The following is a 9,936-nucleotide window of genomic DNA, read 5'->3' on the forward strand; positions in this document are numbered from 1 at the left end:
GCTATGGATTCCTCCTTGGCTGTTGGCTCGATGAAGAAGATGATGGAGATGGGGGTGTGGCGTCTAGGTTGAAGGGAGAGAGATTGAGCGTGAGTAGGGGGGGTTTTGGCCGATGGATTGGGTAGTCTAGGATATTAATTTTGGAAAAATATAATCTAGGAGATAATAGTATAATTAAAAAGGTTTCCTAAGTTTTTAAAATATAGATAACTTAAATAATATAACACAAATCCCGAAACATTAAATTAGGGGATTTTTAAAGATAATAAAAAGTCATTATTTTGGCTTAATTTGAATAAAAACGGACCCCTAAAAATATATAAAATTAAATATTGATAATTTTGAGGAAATAAAACTCAAAATAATATTTTTGGGCTCTTAAAAGGCTCATGAAATAATTTGGATAGAAAGTTGTCATCTCGTCCGTCCACGGTCCCGTCTACGCGATAAAATAATTCAAATACCAATAATTCATAAAAATCACTAATTATGGGTTAAATGCTTGAAAATAATTTAAATCATGCACAAATAATTCAAATAATAATTTAACCCATAATCTAAAATTTTAAATAAATAAATTTGCTAATTATGCATGCGAATTCACGTATTTAAAATACCGGGTGTTACAGTGCGCGACCTCCAATGCCACTTGTATCAGCTCTGAAGGCATGTCATGTTTTGGAGTCAGGTGGGGAGGGCTATCTCATTTATGCAGTTGATACGTCCACGAGTAGTTCGAGTATTGATCAGCTACCGATTGTCAGCGAGTTTCCTGACGTATTCCCTGATGAGATTCCTAGTTTTTCTCCGGTTCGAGAGGTTGAATTTGGTATTGATCTAGTACTAGGAACGACGCCTATATCCCGAGAACCTTATCGGCTGGCACCGACAGAGATGAGGGAATTGAAACAGCAGTTGCAGGATCTGCTTGATAAGGGATATATTCGTCCGAGTGTTTCTCCGTGGGGAGCACCTGTGTTATTTGTCAAGAAGATGGATGGATCGATGCGATTATGTATTGATTATAGGCAGTTGAATCGTGTCACCATCAAGAATAAGTATCCTTTGCCGCGGATTGATGATCTGTTCGATCAATTACAAGGTACTTCTGTTTACTCGAAGATAGATATGAGATCTGGATACCACCAGATGCGGGTACGAGACTCAGATATTTCTACGACTGCTTTCAGGACCAGATACGGCCATTATGAATTTCTGGTGATGCCATTAGGTTTTTAACGAATGCACCGGCAGTCTTTATGAATCTGATGAATCAGGTATTTCGAGAATATCTGGATAGATTTGTCATCGTCTTTATTGATGATATTCTTGTCTACTCTTATGACAAGAATGAGCATACATAGCATCTGAAAATTGTTTTTACAGACGTTACGAGATAAGCAGATGTATGCGAAATTGAGCAAGTGTGAATTTTGGCTTGATCGGGTAGTATTTCTCGGTCATGTGATTTCTAGTGAAGGAATATCTATTGATCCAAGTAAGATAGAGGCAGTGCTGAACTGGTCTCGTCCGACGACGGTTGCTGAGATTCGAAGTTTCTTGGGTCTAGCGGGTTATTACCGTCGGTTCATCGAGAATTTTGCACAGTTGGCCAGGCCTTTGATACAGCTTACACGGAAAGATGTTGCCTTCATATGGTCCTCGGATTGTGAGGAGTCATTTCACGAGCTGCGTAGACGTCTTACTACTGCACCTGTGTTAGCTTTACCTTCTGGATCAGGAGGTTATGTTGTCTATACTGATGCCTCTGGTCAGGAGTTAGGATGTGTTCTTACACAGCATGGACATGTTATTGCATATGCTTCTCGACAGTTGAAGACGCATGAGAATAATTATCCAGTACATGATCTCGAGTTAGCCGCCATTGTATTTGCACTCAAGATTTGGAGGCATTATCTTTATGACGAGAAATTTGAGATATTCACGGATCACAAGAGTTTGAAGTATTTATTCACTCAGCCGAATTTGAATATGCGACAGAGACGCTGGATGGATCTTTTGAAGGATTATGATTGTGAAATCAAATATCATCCAGGTTCTGCTAATCTTACTGCTGATGCCTTGAGTCGGCAGGTGAGACTTTCTGCACTTCAGACTAGTGAAATATCTCATTTGGTTCAAGAGTGTTGTTCATTGAGTTTTACACTCAAGCACAAGAAAGGAAGAAATAGAATTCGTTTATATACTATATTATCTGAGTCAACATTGTATTCCCGGATCAGAGATGCTCAGATATCTGATGTTAAGACTCAGCGTTTGGCATGTTTAGCCAATGAGGGTAATATATCTGGATTCCATTTTCAGGCAGATGGTTTATTGTGCTTATCAAATCGAGTGGTTGTACCTAATGTTACGGAACTCAGGAATGATATTCTATCTCAAGCTCACAGGATTCGATTGTCTGTTCATCCTGACGCATGAAAATGTATAAGGACTTGCGAACCAGATTCTGGTGGAAAGGGATGAAGCGGAGTGTATATCAGTTTGTTTCAAGATGTTTGGTTTTTCAATAGGTCAAGGCTGAACACCGACGACAAGGTGGATTACTGCAGAATCTTGAGATTCCTGAATGGAAGTGGGAGCATGTGACTATGGATTTTGTCACCCACTTTCCTATAACTTCACGTCAGTGTGATGCTATCTGAGTCGTTGTTGACCGTTTGACGAAATCAGCACACTTTATTCCTTACAACCGGAAGTATTCTTATGATCGCATGTCACGCTTATATATCCAGGAGATAATGCGATTACATGGGATTACAGTGAGCATAGTTAGTGATAGAGATCCGCGATTTACCTCACATTTCTGGGGTAGTTTTCAGCAGGCGTTGGGTACCACTCTGAGTTTAAGCACTGCATATCATCCGGAGACTGATGGGCAGTCAGAGCAAACTATTCGTACACTGGAGGATATGCTACGTTCTTCTGTCATGGATTTTAGCTTATCTTGCCAGGATCAGTTACCTTTGATCGAATTTGCCTACAATAACAGTTATCATCGTAGTATTGATATGACACCTTTAGATGCATTGTATGGTCGACGGTGTCGTACTCCGTTATTCTGGGATGAAGTCGGGGAACGACAAGTCGAGGGTCCTGAATTGGTGCAGCAGATTGTAGACAAGTAGATTTGATCAAGCGGAGGATCAAAGCTGCTCAAGATCGGCAAGCCAGTTACGCTAATATTCACCGCATGCCACTTCAGTTTGAGCCTGGTGAATATGTGTTTCTACGAGTGTCACCTTTTAGGAAGGTGATGAGGTTCGGTGTGAAAGGCAAGTTGTCACTTCGTTTCATTCGCCCTTTCCAGATACTGGAGAAAATTGGAGATGTTGCATATCGTTTGGCGTTACCGCCATCTCTTTCCAATATACATAATGTTTTTCACGTGTCGTTACTTCGACAGTACATAGCTGATGAATCTCATATTATCCAGCATACTGATATTCAGCTAGAACCAAATCTGTCTTTTGTTGAACGACCACTCCGTATCCTAGATAGGAGGGAGAAAATTTTTCGGAACAAGACTATACCACTTGTGATGGTACAGTGGCAGCGCCGAGGCGTTGAAGAAGCAACTTGGGAAACCGAGAGCTATATGCGGGCTGAATATCCTGAGTTATTTGCTTTGTACTTTTGATTACCATGTAAAGATGTAATTACAGTTGTTGTAATAAAACATGATTTGCTGTTTCATATTGTTATCTTGATTTGTCTTTAGATTTTATTTCGCGGACGAAATATCTAAAGGTGGGGAGAATGTAGTAACTCAGATTCTATTTTAAGATAATAATATGTTAAACATGATTTAGGATTGATAATTAACCAATTCCGGGGTTTAATCGGACTTCAGAATCAAGAATTGGATTTTCGTTTTCTGAGCCAGTTCGGACGGTCCGAAGAGGACTTCGGACGGCCTGAACTCAGCACACCGGGGGCTCCGAAGGTGAGCTTGTTGACTTCGGAGTTAAGACATGTTCGGACGATCCGAACTAGGATCGGACGGCCCAAACTGCCTCATGCCATGCAAGCAGGATTACTCAGCCATGGATTTTGACAAGTGTCGGACGTAGAGAAGTTCGGACGATCCGAACCTGAGTTCGGAGGTTCCGAACCCGACGTGGCTTGCATGTATGCATTGAGTTGGATCGAACGATCCGAACCCCAGTTCGGAGGGCCCGAACTCGACCAGAAATTTTCCTATAAATAGGGACCTTCAGATTCATTTCTGATTACGAATTTTCGAGTTTCCTTCTCCAGTTATATAATGTGAGTTATACACTTGAGAGCCCTATCGGTATTAGTGAGATTCTGGAATAACAAAGAAGTTGTTATAATCATCCAGAGTCAGCGACTCCAAAGGGCTATCTACGGACGAAGGTATGGTCCGGAAATCTATTTAAGTTTTGGGAGTACTTATTAGCTTAGTTAAGGCTTATAGAACTTGTGTAGTGATACGGTGAACTTTTGAATATAGGCTTGGAACCTAGGATCTACTATACTTGAACTAGCCTAGAAGTACGTACACATTGACTGAGATTGCCAGCGAGTATACATGTTTATATGTTGCATTTATTTGGCATTATTATATGACATGATATATGATTTACCATTTTCCATATTCATATGTCATGCGCATATACACGTTGAGCCTATACCTTGTTATACCTGATTATAGAGCAGCTCAGCTCTATACTTGATAGTCTGTCACTGAGAGTACCGCGACGGCGGGGACATGTATGTCTGACTACTCTGGTGTACTAGACAAGTGTGGTTGCACCCAGAGGTTGATCCGTGCAATGGTAGCACTCATGTGGCGCCGGTACTGAGCATGACTTTTCAGATGACCTTTTACTAGTCATCATGTTGCATGCATTATATACATATGTTTACTCATGTTTATGTACTGGGCGTTAGCGCTCACGTCCTATTGTTATCTTGGACACCCTATTTCACGGGGTAGGTCGCAGGATGAACGGAGCTGGTAGTTCAAGGCAGGACTAGGGAGCAAGAGCCTTGAGGATTTTATTATACAGCAGGATTTGATATAGTTGTATAATGTTTACTTTTAAGTTTTTCGATATGGTTGTATCACTACAGTATTAAGCCTGGATATATTTTACTAAGCTGATATGTAATTTATGAATTATGTTTTCTCGCACGTTTTACTCTGTTAAGTATTTTGCGGTATTAAGTTTAAATGCATACTATTAATTGCCAGTTAGTAGGTGATTCCTTGCAGGATCACTACACAAAGATACAAAATTATAGGACCAAATATGCAAGTTTTCTAAAAATAATGTTTTTTTTTTGTTTGAAGAATTTATATATATGTACGTGGAGTAGGTCTAGAAAATTGAAAAGAAATAAATCAAACCAAATCTCTTCATAAATTTGAGGTCTCAATTTTAAATTAGCAATAAGTTATGTACAATTGGAGGATGCAATAAATATTATATTATGAATAATGCTAAAATTATAACAAATATATCATACAATATAATGATATTTACAATAATTATATCGTGAAATTTTGTTATAATCTCGTGAAATTTTGATATTATATCGCAAGATTTTGCATTCAATATATCGTTAAATTTGAAAAATAATTTTGTATTGAATTTTATACGGTGTAAAAATTATGGTGCAAATCTGTTGAAAATGTATATTTGATTTCACGATTGGTGTATCTTGCTTCCATTGGATCTCACCTAAGTGCATCCATTTTGCATGTGGACAAATATAGTCAGCAGCCGGATTAGGGGGAGTTTGGCACTTTGGCTTTGAGTAGAAAAACTAATTTATTCAAAGCGTTGTTCTAATGAATATTTTTTCAAAAAAATATTTAGAAGAAGTTATTTAATTTTTTTTCCCAAAAGTCGGGAAAGGGAAAATATAGTTTCTAGTTTTTAAACTTTTATTTCTCCTTGGGGGAAAAAAGCTCATATTTACTAATGTAAAAACCATTTAAAATTTGAGATTAATAAAATATTTTAAATAGTATGATTTGGCGAGGAGAAATTTGTGGAAGTAAACTTGCAACTTTACGTCACATTGGAAACATTTCAATTTTTTTCTTTGAAAGAAAGTCGACCAAATACTCTAGCTAGTTCTTATATTATCTTTCCAGCTAAAGGTGCTTCTCCGATCCTCTTTAAACTACATATATATATTATTAAGGTTGATTAAGAGATTATCGATTTGATTTGATCTATATATAAATCAATTAATTTGTTTGATATTATTTAGAATTTCAATTTTGATCAGTGCTCTTGGAATCGGAATAAGTTCACCGAATCACCCCGGAGGCAATCAATAATTCATGTGCATCAATTTAATGATATTTTTAAAAATAATCAAAAAATTATATATATATATATATATATATATATTATAATTAGAAAATCGTATATATAATTTTACAATTTTTAACTTGAGGTCGATGAGAAGACATTCGGTGACTCGAGTAAGCTAGCTTAACGAGACGCCTTACACGAAAGGCAAAAGGGACATAAAATGAGTTCCTATTCGTTCTTAGAAAACTATCATTTCAAAAATTGTGTATATTCAAAATGTAAATAAAATTTAAAACATCTCAACTACAGTTGCCTACATTACGCCAGCTCTGTATTCTCTGAAAGTAGTATCGTAGCTAAACCAACAAACTTATATGGAGGAAACGAGAAATTTAGCAAGTGCACAAAATTATGCATTTTGGAAATTAAACCTTATAAAATTTTAAATGATATGCATGATTAATTTTGTTCTTCCAAAAGGAAAGATAATATATCTGTAAGGAAATAATGGTTGCACATAAACAGTTTGAGATGTTGTCCCAAGGTGTTGACAACACCTACTATAACACCTTAAGTAATTTGCAGCGGAAAATAATTTTAAGCGTGTATAAAAAATAAGCAACCAAATAAATAGACTCAAATAAATTAAGCAAGAGTATAAAATACTCTTGCAGCGCCTCAGGGCAAAACTTCACTAAAAAATTTTTCAAAGAGTTTTACAACCCTAAAACTAGTGATTATTGTAAAAATTCAATTTCTCAAAACAATTGAGAAATAAAGTGTAAAAGTTCTCCTAAAAATTCTATGTGAAATAGAATAAAGAAAACGAAATAAGGAGAAGAAAATTTTTGTTGCCAAAACTCGTGTTCATCACACTTTTCGATTATTGATCTTCAAGTGTTCTTCAAGGTAACACACGACCTATACAAGCTTTTCCAAAGATCTTCAGAATTCTCTCGTGTACTTCAAGTTCTTTTGGTAAATCTCACGGTCTCTATCTATGTATCTCTCTTTTCCTTGTGCACACATATCTTCAATAAAAAGACCAAGAATCCTTCTTTAAAATGTTTCCTGCGTAGGACTCTAGATCTTGATCAAGATAAATCTACACAATAAGGAATTAAATCAATAGATATACGATAATACCATAATCTGATAAACTTAATCATATTTCAAATCAAGTTAATCAAAAAAATAAATAAATTCATGTCCAAGAAAGGCAAAAGATAATAAATAAAATCTTTTTTAAAATAGGATGATTTTAAGGAATAAAATATTCCTTTCAATCTCCCCCTTTTTGCCTTTCTGGACAAAACACAATGAAACTCCCCCTTAATCAAAACTCCCCCTGAAAAGATTCTCCCCCTAAGTATAAGCAGAGGTGTTGTCATAAGATGTTGGCAACATCTAGCTATGACACCTCAAATCAGAAAACATAAGTGCAAGAAGAAATAATCATACGAAACAATAGAGCAAACACCAAACAGTTTTGATTAGGGTCAGAGCAAATCAGAGCAAAAGCAACAAAACTTTTTACCTACAATAAAAACAAATAAACTTAGTAAAACCAAAAACTACGATTAAAATTGATTGCTCTCTGAGTCAATTTCTTCACTTTCTTCTCCCCCTTTTTGTTCAGAAGGGTCAGCTCCACTTAAAAAAGACTCATAGTGAGCCTTTAACCCTTCGTAGTAGGCAAGGTCAGCCTTTGCTTGTGCAATCTTCTGCTCAGCATGCACCAATTGAGCTTGAATGAACGTCGAATCAACAGCTTGAGCAGCAGAAGGGGGTACAAAAACAGCAGCAGCAGGGGATTCTGACTCTGAAGAGTCACTATCAGATGATGAACTGTAGTACCCCGTACCCGAAATCAGTAATTAAGGGATTAATCATAATTACTCAAATAGAGTTCGGAAGCTCCGAAGGTAGGTTCGGAAGTTCCGAACAGGATCGGAAGCTCCGATGCAGGATCGGAAGCTCCGATCATATTACGTCATCCATGACGATTGGCTAGATCGGAAGCTCCGATCAGGACCGGAAGCTCCGATCACCCCTATCCGGAGACAACAAGTGATATTTTGACACGTGGCAGATCAGGATCTTCGGAAGCTCCGATGGCAGGATCGGACGTTCCGATCGAGGTTCGGACGTTCCGATCAAGGATCGGAAGTTCCGATCGTTGTCTATAAATAGAAGGCCGAGGCTTCACTTTCATTTGCCAATTCCGAGTTCTCCTTTCCTTTATAGTCCTTTTGGAGCTGTTCTAGTCTTCTTAGGTTTGGTCCGGAGGTCGGCGAGGCGTTCGGTAGTCGTAGCGGAGTTGTGCCCAAGTTCTGGAGGCATCGACATCAAAGGGCTAACGACGGACGAAGGTATAGCATTTGCTTCCTATAAATATTTGGGAGTATGCAATAGCTTAGTTAAGGCTTTTAGAACGCTTTAATGATAGTAGTATCATTTGGCAGTGTAGGGCAGACAATAGGCGTGGACCTAGAGTTAGTAGAGCTTGCACTATTTTGAGGTACGAAAGTACTGTTCGAGATATCCTGACTAAGTATGCATGTATTATGTGACTGCATGATTTATATGCCATGATATTATGCTGCATTCATTTGCATCTTGCTGTTTCTCTTTCGAGATGTCTGTTAGTAGGGTTGTACCCTATCCTGTTAGTGGATGGACTTCCATCGATTTGGGTCCGGCGTATCCACGGTTATCTCGGTATGGGAGCCACCTCCTGAAGCCACCTCCTGAAGCGACGGCACAGCGTGCTACATACCAGGGCCCGGTCTGTCTCTGTTATCTGATCCTTGACCTCGAGTCTATAGGGAGTTCACTTTGCATGCATGTATACTAATACTCTCGTACTGAGCATTTTATGCTCACGTCTCGTACTCTGTATTTTCTGGACACACTATTCCATGGGGCAGGTTTGCGTTTGGACGAGGGTGGATCCAGGAGGGACTAGTCAGTGGTTGGACAGCTGGAGCTTCGTCTAGGTTTTATTACTGTTGTTTGGGTTTATACAACTATTCGATTTGGTTGTATATTATTGGATAAATTACAGATTCTTTTACTTGGGATTGTATATTGTTTATGGTTTCCGCAGTTTTATTCTGATATCTGTTTAATTAAGTAAATTGCATGCATAAGTTCTGTTTAGTAGGTGATCCGGGTAAGGGTCACTACATTTATGGTATCAGAGCATGCAAAAGAATTCTTGGGATTTAGTCTCATCTTGAGGTATTTTTGTAGATGTCAAATCGTGACGACCGGAGTTCTCATGGCAGTGTTGGTGGGCGTTGGGGTGATGCCGACCGGGAGCCTCGTCGAGAACGGCGTCATCGTCACCATGACGATGAGCGTTTCACTGTGCGTCGATTCTTAGCTATGGGTCCTAAGCCCTTAGTTGGGGGTGAGTCTCCGGAGGATGCGGAGAACTGGTTAGACCGCATGGAGACGACTTTTCAGACTTTCCAATGCACCGAGGAGCAGAAGGTGGAGACCCTTGGTTATCTTCTAGATGGGCGTGCGCGCAGGTGGTGGAGGTTTACTTCTGTACCTTTTGTTGCGGCGAGAGGAGTGGCCACCTGGGCCAAGTTCCGCACAGCTTTTCAAA

The sequence above is a fragment of the Henckelia pumila genome, chromosome 3 (assembly GCF_033568475.1).
Source record: "Henckelia pumila isolate YLH828 chromosome 3, ASM3356847v2, whole genome shotgun sequence".
NCBI classification, from domain to species: Eukaryota; Viridiplantae; Streptophyta; class Magnoliopsida; order Lamiales; family Gesneriaceae; genus Henckelia; species Henckelia pumila.